The 14,873-nt window shown below is 40.0% G+C and overlaps 1 protein-coding gene across 8 annotated transcripts in view; it reads left to right on the forward strand.

The window, feature by feature from the left end:
- Positions 1-14,873, forward strand: part of TMTC1 (transmembrane O-mannosyltransferase targeting cadherins 1) — a 309,327-nt gene that overhangs the window by 187,399 nt on the left and 107,055 nt on the right. The window lies entirely within an intron of this gene.

Raw genomic sequence — 14,873 nt, forward strand, 5'->3', positions numbered from 1 at the left:
ACTTTCTGAACTCATTTTCCACTATGAAATGAGTATTATGGCTGACTCCTTCACCTCTTCCAAGTCTTGCTTGCTTGCCACCTTTTCAGTGCAGCCTACCACTGTGTTTAGAATGGCAGGCCAGGCACAGTGGCTCATACCTATAATCCCAGCACTTTGGGAGGCCAAGATGGGTGGATCATGAGGTAAAGAGATCAAGACCATCCTGGTCAACAAGGTGAAAACCTGTCTCTACTAAAAACAAAATTTAGCCAGGCATGGTGGCGCGTGCCTGTAGTCCCAGCTACTTGGGAGGCTGAGGCAGGAGAATTGCTTGAACCCAGGAGGCGGAGGTTGCGGTGAGCTGAGATCGCGCCATTGCACTCCAGCCTGGGTAACAAGAGCGAAACTCCGCCTCAAAAAAAAAAAGAATGGCAACCTACTTCTTGCCCACCTATAATTTTGATTATAGATACCTCTTACCAGGCTTACTGACTCACTCTCTTGTGGTCTCTTTCTCTTGTTTCTCTCTCTCTCTCTGAGATCTCTCTCTCTCTCGTTCTTTTGTCTGTTTTTCTTACTGATGTTTTCCAAAGAGCCTAGATAAGTACCTGGAAAATACAAAGGAGACTAGAGTGATTGATTGCTAAATTCTTTAAGTGTTTGCCTCTAAGTAAGTACAGTGCCCAAAGAGACTATCTTTTTAGATGGCAATAAAATATCTGTTGAACGAATGAATAGTCCATGACCAGGTTTTAACAAGCGAACCATTGATGAGGATGGGAAAATTTGGAAGAGTGCTTCGACAGAGCCCATGAACTGAGGTAGAGGTGTCTGATGGTTCCCTTCGTCATCTGCCTGCTCCTTGTACTTTGTGTCTCTTGTAGGCAGAGGCATGACTAATTGCATGACTAACTGGAGTGAGCCACCACATACCCAGCAGTGTGATGGAAATGGAAAATGATCTTAAAAACTGACAGTTTTCTGTGACAAGGGGAAGAAATTTGTAGGGAATATTTAGGTATAGGACAGTGCATTTGGAGATGAAAAACATAGTGGTAAGCAGTAAGATAAAACGTTAGAGATTTAATTGACCACTCATTGTTTCAAATAATATTAAGAGTATGGAAAATAAAGATATAAGATGATCCAGGCTGCCTTGAAGAGCTTGGTTTCCTCCACTTCCACTGTGTCCACTCCACCCATGAGAACACTATCCTTGTAAACACTGATGTGATTTAACAAAGCCAAGAAACCTTCCTGTGCTCAGGATTTATCTCAGCTGGAGCCAAGACTATGCAGATGGGTGGCTTAACAAAGTTCTCTAAATGTATAGTGATTTTTAGTGTGGAAAATGATCATCAGCTATTCTTCATCTCTACAAAGGACTGACTAGCAGAAAACGTATTTCTTTATTTCTTTTTCTTTTCTTTCTTTCTTTCTTTCTTTTTTTTTAAATTTTTTTATTTTTGAGATGAAGTTTAGCTCTTGTCGCCCAGGCTGGAGTGCAATGGTATGATCTCGACTCATTGCAACCTCCACCTCCTGGATTCAAACAATTCTTCTGCCTTAGCCTCTCAAATAGCTGGGATTACAGGCACCTGCCACCATGCCCAGCTAATTTTTGTATTTTTAGTAGAGACAAAGTTTCACCATGAATTCCTGACCTCAAGCTTTTGTATTTTTAGTAGAGATGGGGTTTGCTCATGTTGGTCAGGCTGGTCTCGAGCTCCCAACCTCAGGTGATCCACCTGCCTCGACTTCCCAAAGAACTGGGATTATAGGCCACCATACCCAGCCCCAGAAACTCTATTTCAATTGTAGCATGATAGCTATAGTTTAGATGCAGTCAAATTGTGTTTGTCAGATGGCAAGTTAATTTTGGGGGTGGGGGTGGATTATTGAAACTCCTATAGTGAAAACTTTTCTTAACTTCATTCTTCTAGAGCTTTTGTACCAGCATTTCTTAAAATATGTCGTAGCATCTTACAGACTATTAAGTAAGGTTACAGACTATTAAATAAGGATTCTGCCTTTCTGCATTTCACGAGCACTGGGTTTTAGAAAGTTAAACGTATTTCTTTACTGGGAGGCCTAACAAAGCCTTTACATTGCTTGAAGAGAATTGTGAGTTTCCAAAAGTAGTGTATCATGAATCACATTCCTCAAATTTATTTGAATTTGGAAACCCTTTTTAGGGACTTCTTGTGGATAAGTGTTCTTGCAATGTACTTTGGGAAGTATCGACTTTGATATATAAAGGTGCCTGGGTCACTGGACCTTAAGAGTTTATTTCTGGGCAATGTTTAAACATTTCCTTGCTTACCTTCTTTGTATCTCCACAAACAACCACTACCACAGCATCAACAAAAACATTTCCATGTTATTGCCTTTTTAACAATACCACCTGAAAAAAGATTCCTTTGAAACCATTCCTGTTAAAGTTATAGTTTCTAACAAGGCAACAGTAACTTAAGACCTTGAAACCAATTATGGATTTAATTCTATGGAGGCTCTCTCCATATGTAGATGTTTGATTCAATAGTGTCTGTGATTGCTGAGAGTCATGATGGATGAGGCCATTCATAAAATGTTATAGTTTGGGAAGGCAAGGCAAGTTTCACCTAGGAGAGCTCATTCATTCATATATTATTAGTAAGTGACAGTTTTCAAAGCAAGACCAAAGTAGCACCACATATATCTCTCCACATGTATTTTTTCTTTTAACTGGAATAAGCTAAAAAATTATATATTCACCTGCTTAACATAATTTAAAAGAAGGCACCCAAGTGAGTTTTCTTGGCCTTTTTTTAGTAGAAAGTGAGATGGGGCTGCCTCAGAATGTTGTTACATTCTCCTCAGTGGGAACCTTTCATGGGAGGTTCTTATAAGAGAGCTGAAGGACAGAGAAAGGACTTCCTGGAGCTTTCTGAGAAGCCAATGTGTGACTGCTAATAAATGCTTGCACTTTTTAAAAAAAATTGAGATGGAGTTTCACTCGTTGCCCAAGCTGGAGTGCAAAGGCACTATCTCAGCTCACCGCAATGTCTTCCTCCCAGGTTTAAGCTGTTCTCCTGCCTCAGCCACCCAAGTAGCTGGGATTACAGGCGTGCACCCCTGTGCCCGGCTAAGCTTTTGTATTTTTAGTAGAGATGGGGTTTGCTCGTGTTGGTCAGGTTGGTCTCGAGCTCCCAACCTCAGGTGATCCACCTGCCTCAGCCTCCCAAATGTTGGGACTACAGGCGTGAGCCACTGCGTCCAGCCATGGTTGTACTTTTAACATAATTTATTCTCAGATCTGCTCTCATTTTTGTATCCCAGCTGGTTTCAATTGCAGGGGGCACCGGTTACAAAAGAACCTGGCAACTTTAAATGGCCAAATTGGCCCTGTTAGCTTATAACCCAGGATTCTGAGATCTGGTATAAAAAAGTGATTGATTGGGAAGAACATTTATGAATGTCAGCCTCCCTGGCATTGCCTTGAAAATTCTCTCCATTCCAATGCACCACTGTTCCTTTGATTTGGGTGACTTTGGCCAACGAGAACTAGTTTTCTGCCTGTTACAGATTTTGGTCCTCACAATGACAACGTCTTCACTTGGGTAATAAGTTAATGCCAAGGCTTGTTGAAGAAACAAGTTTGCTCTGTTTCTTTTTTCTACAACAGTTTATTTTCTACTACCTTCTAATACTTTTCCAAGAAATATTTAGCTCCCAACTAGTGACTATTGGATTAAGTTCTTACTTTTATCTGTGTGTCAAGCCTCATGTAGATCATATAAACCTTGCTCTCTTTATGTACACTTTAGAGATTTGAGCTGTTGTGATTTGGTGAAAATCAGTCGTATTATACTTGCAACTCCCATGCTCTGAAATGATGAAGATAGGTGTGTGGATGTCTGAACTCAGAAAATTACAAGCATTTGATACTATTTTAAAACATGGGACCTTTGTTTCCATCCTTTGCTACATTTCATTAGCCCATTAAATTTGACCTTTTAAGCTGTGGCAGGTAGGCTGTTTGAAAACACAGTTCAAGATGAAGAAGCATTATTCCATCATGTCAGTTATTTGTGAAAAAAGCCTTTTAGCCATCTTTGTGGAAACAAATGATCCATCATGTTTCAGAAGTAAGAATGTGGGTCTTATCCAATGAGATGCAATGTATTTTGATTATAGAAGATATTTTGGATTTTGGATGAGTACATTAACAAATAATAGGAATAAAATCTACCATGAAGAGTAATTCCTCTAGAAGTTCAATCATGCAAGCAAATCTCATTTTTTTCCTCTTTTTTTTCTAGCTCTTAAGAGAGGACCCACTACATTTCTTGTTACATTCATGTGTTGTATCCTTGAAGTAAGCCAAACATATCTCTGTAGTTTGATATAGTAGAATGGATGATTACCTTTAGGAAGTGCTGCTTTAAGACATTTAGGTCTTCACTAGGAAAGTGAAACTGTATGGTACTTTTTACCATACTTTCTCCTTATTAATTTTAGATTGTAGAACAAAAGGACTATCTTCTATATGACAATTCCAAGTAGATAGATGAATCGTGCATTTTGGTGAGTGTGCCTTGCTTTGTGAAAAAGTAAAACATTTTGTCACTTTCTTAACAGAAAAGAAGTGATCGTCCTGCTTTGGAAGACTTTGCCCAAGAGATTTCTTCTTAACATAAACATTTGAGCTAGAGTCATAGTTAGAGGACCACTTCTCTTGGGCATGGATATTTCCTTGGAACAAAATGATTTATAAATATGTATCCGATTTATCCTTTTCCTTTCTTTCCTCTACTTCATCAAAGCTGGATGCATTCCTGGCATTATTGCATGTTGAAATCCATCTTGGGTCTTAATTGAATCTTTACAGAGGTAATAAATGATTAAGCGCTCCTACCTCCCTTCTGCACTGGGTCCCCTTATTAAGTTAGAGTTCTTGACCCAGGATTCTGTGGCATCACTCATGCCACAGCCATCTCCATTTTGCCAATCAAAGTTGGATGTGTTCAGCATGATGCTTCAAAGCCTTGACACCTATGCAAGCTGGCTGTCTCTTTCCACCCCCTACTCCAGACAGGTTCCCAGTACAGGGCTGAGCTTTTGCTCAGATGTTCTCTCTTGGTTATCACAGACACCCATCTAGTCCACCTCAGGGTGTAGCCCTCCCACTGAAATCACGAGTGTCAGATGGGGGTTCTAGGTATACCTCACTCAAGCTCTCCTTTCTTCCAAGTCTTTCCACTATCTTGTATCTCAATGCACAAGGACACCTATCTCTTAGGGCAGCATCTCTCTTTGGATTTTCCAAATTCATCTGCCTGAGTAAATACTATAACAGATATGTTACAAGATTCAGTGATGATCACAGTGTTACATTCCTGAAAAATTCATCATAAGCAGTGGAACATTATAGAGAGAAGCTTAGAACAATAGGAAGTTAGGAGTGTGTGTAGATTTAAAATCTAGAAGGCCTTTGACCCACTTACCTGTACACCTAGCTTATTCATTGAACCACTGTGGTCACTAGAATGTGGATGCTCCTTCACTCTCCTTACTGAGAAGGGCAGTTGCATTATAGTATTTGATTTTGTACGTATGTCAAAGGTGATTATTGTCCTCCCCTCAAACCCTCTCAGATGTAATATTGACTTACAAGTCAAAAACTAAGGTCAGTCAAATAAATTATGTTTTATCTCATTGTAATCAGAGGACCTGTATATGTCCATTCTTTTATAGGATGAGTGTCCAGATGAGTGGATGAGGCCAGGGGCAGTGGCTCACGCCTATAATCCCAGCACTTTGGGAGGCCAAGGTAGGCAGATCTCTTGAAGTCAGGGGTTCAAGACCAGCCTGGCCAATGTGGTGAAACCCTGTCTCTACTAGAAAAATTCAAAAATTAGCCAGGTATGATGGCACATGCCTGTAATCTCAACTCAGGAGGCTGAGGTGGGAGAATCGCTTGAACCCAGGAGGTAGAGATTGCAGTGAGCCAGGATTGCACCACTGCACTCCAGCCTGGGTGACAGAGCAAGACTCTGTCTCTAAAAAAAAATGTAAAAAAAAAAAAAATGAGTGGATAAACCATCTCAAACCATTCAGACATGCATTTCTAACTGAGTACTTGACAAGAAATACATCTTCTGCACCACAGATCCTATTGCATCCCTGTGGAGTGTAGAATAACATCTTGTGCTTGCATTTATTTGGCAAAGCAAATCGATGGCACCCTCTGTTAAAGGTCCTCAGCAGTGTCTCACTTGACCACCTTCAGTTGCGGGGGTGTATCTCCCATTGGTGTGTTTCTGCTATGAAATCAGAAGGTATTGAAGGGCTGAAATTTCTCCCCACACTTGGCATTAACTTTGGATACCAAAGCCACCTGGACTGTGGGAAGAGGACAGGCTTCAGAGTGACTTAGACCTCAATTTGAAACCTTTGCTTCTTACTGATTGGATCAGTTTAGAGAAGCGTCTCATGCCCTCTGGCCCTCAATTTCCCCACCTACAATGGGGATTATTATACCCACTTTGTAATATTATCAGATTTCAGTGGTCCCATTTAAGTCAAGTGTCTGGCATATGGTATACACTCTAAAGATATTTGTTTTTCCTCCATTCTCTACCACTTGTAATCTACTGGGTAGCTTATGTTGTCCACCCCCATACCCCATCTATGTGAAACATGCATATAATAACTTATAAGTTAAACAGGGCTTTAGAAGATGTCTTGTCTTACAGCTCTCTTCCATCTCTTTAGTCTTTGTCATGCTTTTTTAATTCAATGCATAGCTTTTTAATGCCTTTTCAATTTTTGTTCAGAACCACAGAAATGAAAAAAGTTTATTTCTGATTTTTTCTATGTCATCATAAATTCCTGTAACAGTTGCATTCTAATCAGGAAAATATTTCTTCACCAACATTTTTCTAATTTACTTAATTTCCTTATCTCCTCACTAGTGCTTGCTGAATTTAATGCAAGTAGAAATTTTTGCATTGGACTGATATTTTTCAATAAAGTGCCTTCTAAATGTTTTTTTGCTTTTATTTTTTAAACATTTAAATACACCCTTAAGCAGAATATAACTTACATTTCCAAGTAAATTATGAATTAGTTTATTCTTAATCAGAGTAAAGCAATCTGGGAGCTTCATGATCCTACCTCATTTTACTCTGAAAGGTAATTGCTGTTGTGGGATAAGTTGTTTTAATCTCAGGAACTGGTGTTTGCAAGAAGGATCAGACTGTTGATTAAAAACAAATCAAACAAAAGACTGTGCAAAAAAAAAAAATGCAGTTCAGAACCAAATACCAGAAATCTAAAATGTCAGTTTATGATTTTAATCGGCCTTTAGTGCTCTGTTCATTAGTGCATCTGGCAGAGCCTCTTGGCAAAGAAAGTTTGGCATGGGAAAAAGCAATGTGTAAATTGGCTTGGGGAAGACATCAAGTATACAAGTCTACTTTTGTCTCTGAGGGGGTATAATTTCTTCATTTATTTCCTCTTTTAAAAATTTACTCCCTGTGCATTTATGAGTAAATTTTAGAGCTCATGAAAGCGAGGAAATGATATCACCAGCCTGAGCCAACTAGAGTGTGGGTTGGCAGCTCTGCTGTTGAGATCCTGAACCTGAGCCGTTTTCTCTTCCAACTCAGTGTATCCCATTGATTTCAGACAAGAAGAAAAAAACACAAATAGCACCCTTTCCATGTATACATTTGAGATGTGGGTTGTGCTTGTGTCACAGGAGGACTGTCCCTAAACACCTTGCAGTGTGGCCTTGTGGCCACTGGGGCCTGAGTCAGGCTCCCACTCACCAAGGTATGTGACATCTGTTAACAGGCTCTGAGAATAAGCTTTAACTCTTCTTATTCTTTTTTACCCCTAAGATTGCCACAGGATTCCCTTTGTCCCCACAATACTCTCATGGAGCTCAGATTCTAGGTCTCATTTGAGTCATAAGTAGTGGTTTGTTGCATTTAATCATTGTCATAGCAGTAAACACTCAAAACTTCCTCTTTTCCAGCTGCTGAGAGATTGGTTTCAACCCCATTTGCCAGATAACAAAGCTCTCTCAGATTGATGTTGGTCTTTACCATTTCTATATAACATTTTAGATTTTTTATAGTCTGAGTGGCCTTAAACAGGATGCTTTGCTCAAAGGCTGAAACGTAATGGAAAGACAGTGATGTACAGGACCGAGCTGGGGGTATACTGGAGCCGGCTCCTAGTGGCTCACACCAGCCCGAGCTCTGATCCTTCTCTGGAGTTCACAGTTCTGCCCTGTCCCCCCCATGTTCTCACTCTGCTGGTCAACCCTCCAATGTCCTGACAGGAAACATGTGGTACGGCCAATGAAGTGATTGAAGAGAGTTTATGAAGGGATCATTTGCTACCATGTGGGTAGCATTCGTGAAGCCGCATGCAATGGTAACACCTACCAGATGGCTTGGAGGGGCAGAGGTGGGGAACAGCCACCAGCACCTGCTGAGAGCCATCGCCGTGGAGATAAATCCAACTGGAGCTGTGCCTGTAGGTAGGCGAGCCTGGCCTCTGCCAGATTTGGAGGTGGGAGAGGCTGTTAAATGAAAGCAGACACAGCAGTGAAGGCCAGGTAGGCAACAGGGCAGCTTAGGTCTCAGTGCAGCTTCCCAGAGGGAGTCAGTCAAAGGCACATTTGTGCAACGCTCAGGCAGAATCCAGTTGCCCATAAAAGCCAAGTGCTTTCTCTTCCTCTAGCTTTGCCTGGCCCATAGTGGTCTTGAAAGTGTTCTTGGATTCTGAGTGTGAGTGTTGAGGATGAAGTTGGTTCCCCATCCATCAGATGCTGTCTGTATTATCTTCAACCTTGATAGCTTCAGGAAACATAAGGGCTTTTGCGGATTCAAAGTTCACAATATTTTAAATAAACCTGAGACCTGGATTTGCTCAAGTGGAGGCTGACAGTTACATTTCCTGTAGACAGCAGTAGGGATGTTATGCCAGGAATCTAGATAAATTTAAATATGCATTGGTGACTACCATCAAGCAATCCATAGTCTCAGGGAGGAAGCGGACCCAAAACACAGATATAAAAAGGAGAGCCTAATAAGTATTCAGCCATACTAGCTGTCAGCCTGGCAAATGCCTTAACCCCAGGGCTGAAGGGGGGCTTTACTGTCATCAGCTTCCCTGTGGATTGATAAATTGGAGGCAGAAAGCTAGATCCCAGGGCTGCCAAATAAATCCTTAGGATTGAAATATAGCTGTGTGATACATAGAACCATGTGAACATACTTGCGCGCTAAATGCAATGTACCATTTCTCTGAAGCTTGTTTAGAAATGAGAAAAAAAATGGTAATGATGACAATGATTACTATAATAAGCCATTTTCCAACTCTCTGGAAGAGAATGACCTGCAGTATGTATCATCTGTGTTGAATTGGGCAGGAAGGAGTCCTGTTTTTATTAATACCCACACACTGCTGGCTAGGGTGCACACGTGTATCAAAATGTGTGTGTGTGCATGCATGCACACGTGTACATGTGCACGTGTATCTTTGTCTGTGAACTGCACTTTGAAAGATGAATTGAAAGGATGAAGAAGAGGGGATGAACCAGAAGCTACTAGGCTAGATGGATTCTGCAGTTGGATTTCCTCTGAGGCAATTTATGGCTTTGAGAAAAGCCCTGCTCTTCCCTTAGCTGCTTGGCTTGATGTGTGTCTGTGCCAATGGTGACTGAGTGATTCTCTCAGCACCCCCAGCCTGGTGTTAAGACAGGATTTTCACCTCTTTGTAGCTCAGGGGGATGCTTTTCTCTCTTCTTACCAAGCGAGACAAGAAAAATCAAATCTAACACCGGTAATAGTGAATCTATCACACATTATTTCTACAGATATAATAGCTATCAATTCCTTTTCTTTTGTCTAGTCGATTATCAAATTAAAGCTCAGAGAAGTAAATTATTTTGTCTGAAGTCACAGTTAATCAATTGCCATGTATTATAACAGCTATTTATTAGCTGTCTTAATTCTCATAGCTCTTCCCTCCCTAGTATCTTTGGGAATAAGTGAATTTCCATTTGTTCTTCGTCCTAAAAATGAATGCCCATGTGTACTTTGGAAAATACTATGAATGTTCTCTTTTTTCTTCTCATATGGTGTCATCTAAATCTATTAGGCTAAAAGAAACTATAAATTATTTAGCCAATTTTGTCACATCAGTGATCCACAGGATACAGAATTGGGTTCCCTCCCAGTCTGTCTCATCCTAGGATATTTAGCCATGTCCATGATGCATTTTTTTTCTCCAATTTTAATGAAGCAGGAAAGGCCATGAAACAAACCTCTTAAACACCGAACTGGGAATGAAGTGGTGATTTATTCGGCCAGGAGCTGCAGTGGCATAGATGCCTAACAGCCGAGCTCCCCAACAAAGAAAATCCTTGCCCTTTTAAAGGCTTACAACTCTAGAAATTACATGTGAAAGGGTCTTGATCCATGAAGTAGGTATGGGTATGTGACTTAGGTGGGGTTTGAACCTGTTTAAGTAAAACCATGCCTTCCAGAAAGATTCCTCCAAACCATACCTGTGATCTACAGGAGTGAGATTAAGGGCAGCACCCGGTCTGCCAGCCTTTACTTCTTCTATTGAAATGCAATGTAGACGTCTAGGGGGAAGGGCTCTTAGAGACTTAAGAGGATTAAGGCTCTCCTTCCTCATTGCAACTTTCTACTTGGCAGACTGACTTGTTGCTTAAATAAGTGTGTTGTTCTTGAATATTTTTAACCTCTCTTGACTGAATGGGGATAAGGAAAGACATAGAGTATTGGCATCCATTTAATTTGAACATAGACAGTTTTTTCATGAGCATTAATTTTCTCAGAATGAAATAAAATTATGAAACTTTATTGAGTTTGGGCACTGTACTACTGTCTTCAGTTTCCTGCTTTAAAAACAAAGGAAAACACCCCACAAGATTAACAGTATAGGGTGGTGGCCTGTGTGTAAGCTCACAGCTGACAACTCTCAAAAAATGGACTTTAGGTTCTCAAGAAATCTTTGTAATAACCTAACCACATTCAACCCTCAGGCATACTTGCCTCATTTTGTAGTTGAGGCACCTTGAGGATGGAAGGGATAATATTGCCTATCCAAAGTTACCAATGGTATATTGGTGGCAGGGTCATGACCTGAATTTGGACATGGACCTGAACAGTCACTCATTTTTCTTTTTTTGAGATAGAGTTTTGCTCTTGTTACCCAGACTGGAGTGCAATGATGTGATCTCGGCTCAACACAACCTCTGCCTCCTGGGTTCAAGTGAGTCTCCTGCCTCAGCCTCTTGAGTAGCTGGGATTACAGACATGTATCACCATGCCCAGCTAATTTTGTATTTTTAGTAGAGACGGGGTTTTCCATGTTGGTCAGGCTGGTCTTGAACTCCTGACCTCAGGTGATCCATCCAACTTGGCCTCCTAAAGTGCTGGGATTACAAGTGTGAGCCGCGGTGCCTGGTCACACTTACTTTTCTTTCTTTGCATTAGGGACCCTTTAGTCACCCTTCATTGCCTTTAGGTGAAGGTCAGTTCCACAGGAAAGTGTGCAAAATGCTTATTATCTGCCACCTGCTGACATGTCCAGTCTTATTGCCTGCTTTGAACATTCTATATCTTCTCCTAAAAATGTGCCTAGCTGTGACCACCCCTCACTCACAAATTTGTCTTCCTTGTAAACACTTATTGATTTTTTCAAGCCCAGACATCACCTCCACCAAAAAGCCCTCTCAGCCTGCTCCCTTTCTTCTACCCAGTTTTTTTCTCTGGCCTGGTACATTTATTCACTTAATTGATTTATTCAGCAAATATTCACACTGGGTACTGAGCTAAGCACAAGTTATGCACCAGTGAACACAAATGAGGAGCTCTCTGTGCTCATGAAGCTCACATTCTAGGGGGCAGACACAAAATAAAGGCAATAAACACCCAGATACACACGTAATTACAACTAGAGTGATGTCATGAAGGAAATAAAGACTGTATTGGTGTCTGAAGAACCTGGTAGAGGAACAGATGAACATGCAGCCCTGTGACTTTTCAATGTGCATGTCAGTCTTCTGGGGGAGGCTGATTGCTCTTCTCCCATCTCTGCATCCCCAGCAGCAGTCTGTGCCATGGGCCTTCTGCTCACTACGGGCCTCGAAGAGTGAGGGGAAGAAAGGGAGGTTGGCTGTGCTCCCAACTGACGCCCACCACTGAGATGAAGGTGCCTCCCAATATGGTGGCTGCCTGGCACTCAGGGCTTTGTTGAGTCAAGAACATGAACACCCACCATAGTGAGGAAGATGCTTTGTGAGATGTTGACCATTACCTGTGGAGGTCTGTCCTGCAGACCTTGACTAAATGATGGATGATTAAATGTACTCTCACACCATTACAGTGATTCAAGTGGGCTAGGGATGGTTGTCGGCTGCTTCCAGAGGGTGAAATGCAGCCAATCAATCAAGACCCCTTGGGCATCCACACATTTATTCAGCAGAGATTTTGCAACAGAGGTTCTAAGTCAACACACTTGTGGATAATTAACACGGTTAAAGGAGTGATTTTAGGAATGACAAAACCTAAAGCTTAGGGCCCAGAGTAAACACTGTTAATGGGTAATTTCCCTTTGATCTTCCCCTGAAAGGACCATCCAGCACAAAGTTTGCATGAGTAAACAGAGTAGAGACAAAGGGATGTGGGGTAAACAGACTTAACTAGGAAAGCCTCTTATCCTCTCTATGTCTTTCCTATGCTAATATAATGGACCAGCTGTCTTCAGCCTGCCCCAATAAAACATTTCCACCTTCCAAAAGGTTTAAGATGAGTCTATAACTTTCCCTAATATTTTGCTAAGCCACCACCCCAAGTGAATTCCAACAACTTTGGAAAGGTAAGACGGAGTGATACTGGGGATGTGAAGAGAAGCCTCTTTCAGATCCCTAATAAGGACTGTTTTCCCATAACCTTGATGAAGGGGAGTGGAGTGGCTCGTTGGGTAAAACGGTATCTAGGGGCATGGATAAAAGCCTGATCATTGTTCTGCTTATACCTGCACTATTAATTCTTGATGCTTAGGATGAATTACTAGGGTGTATTACATTCTTTTTAGAAACTTTTTTGGGAAGACGTGAATAATTTTATAAAAAGTATTTTAACTTTTGAGGCATCGAAAGAAGTAATCAACTATCTCTGTAAAATAAAAGTGTCCATATAAAAAGGGAATATCAATGTACTACTCAATAATAAGCTCAGAGTAAATGAGGAACGTTTGACAAGACACTTCATTCTTTGGGATTTATTTTCAATTTTAAGAAGAAATACTTGCTCTTGATATATAGGATTCTTGTGAAGATTTTTTTTTAATTGTGTACTTTAAGGTAATGCTCATACAGTGCTGGTAGAAATGTAAATTAGTTAAGCCACTGCAGAAATAAGCTTGGAAATTTTTCAATAAATTAAAAAATAGAATCACCGTCTAACCCAGCAATCCCACTACTGAGTGTATGCCCAAAGGAAAGTAAATTATTCTACCAAAAAGATACCTGCACTTATGTGTTTATCACAGCACTTTTCACAGTAGCAAAGACATGGAATCAACCTAGATGCTCATCAACAGTGGATTGGATAAAGAAAATGTAGTACATACACACCGTGAAATACTATGCAGCCATAAAAAAGAACAAAATAATGTCTTTTGCTGCAACATGGAGGCAATTAAGGGCCATTATACTGAGTGAATTAACACAGAAACAGAAAACCAAATACCACATGTTCTAACTTATAAGTCGAAGCTAACTCACAGACATTAAGATGGCAACAATAGACATTGGAGACTCCAAAAGGAGAAAGGGGGAAGGGAGGCAAGGGCTGAAAAACCTCCTGTTGGGTGTGGTATTCACTCTCTGAGTGACAGAAACAATAGAAGCCTAAGCCTCAGCACCACACAATATACCCTTGTAGTAAACCTGTACATGTACCCCTGAATTGAAAATAAAAATTTAAATGTAAACAAATAAATTATAGAGTTTAAATTCTCAAATTGAAATGTACTTTCTAAACTCAAGCTATAGTATGAATTGGAAAGATAACTTGCAGCTTTTAAATAAAATGTATTTGTTCTTTCTTTCTTTTACCCTTTTTGGTCAGTTTTGGTAGATCATGAGTTGCAGACTTGTTACATAATCTTTTTTTTCCTTCCTTTTGATTCTAAAGGATACGGTTCCTTTAGGTCAAAATGAGATCATTACTTACAAACCTATTAATTATATAAGGGCAACTGTCCAAATCATATGGAATCACTCTCAGAAAATGTATTACTCTATATATTTTAGTCAGTAAAACAAAGATTTTAATAAAATCAAGGTGACAAGTATACCAAGATGTTTAAAATATTTATACTTTGTGTAAAGTATTTGTAGCTTTTATTAGGAAGTTTTATTTATATTTATGACATTCTTTTACTTATTCTTTTCCAATTATTAAAAGTAATAGACTTTAAAATGTGTATAGGAAACATTAAAAGTTGAAATATGGGCAGTCTATTTGGTTTTCTTCTTAAACTTAAAAAGTACATATTCTTCTGTTTTAAACGTAACTCTCTTCAAATATGTCCAGACCATAAATACACATGGAAATACAAATGAGTTTTTACAATGTCTTTGCAACATATTACCAGCAATAAACAGAAGGTTTTTTGCTGCTAATTGTGACAGAAAAAATCTTTGCAAATATATATAACAACAAAGTAGGTTCTTTATCAGTTGCATTAATTATTATAACAATTTTTTGTTCAAAAAAATCAATGATGTAAATACTTGCTTGCCAGCATAATTGGAGAGGTGTGAAGGTGTGCTTCAATTCAAACGATCCCTT

Source organism: Callithrix jacchus, chromosome 9 (genome assembly GCF_049354715.1).
Source record: "Callithrix jacchus isolate 240 chromosome 9, calJac240_pri, whole genome shotgun sequence".
Taxonomy (NCBI): Eukaryota; Metazoa; Chordata; class Mammalia; order Primates; family Cebidae; genus Callithrix; species Callithrix jacchus.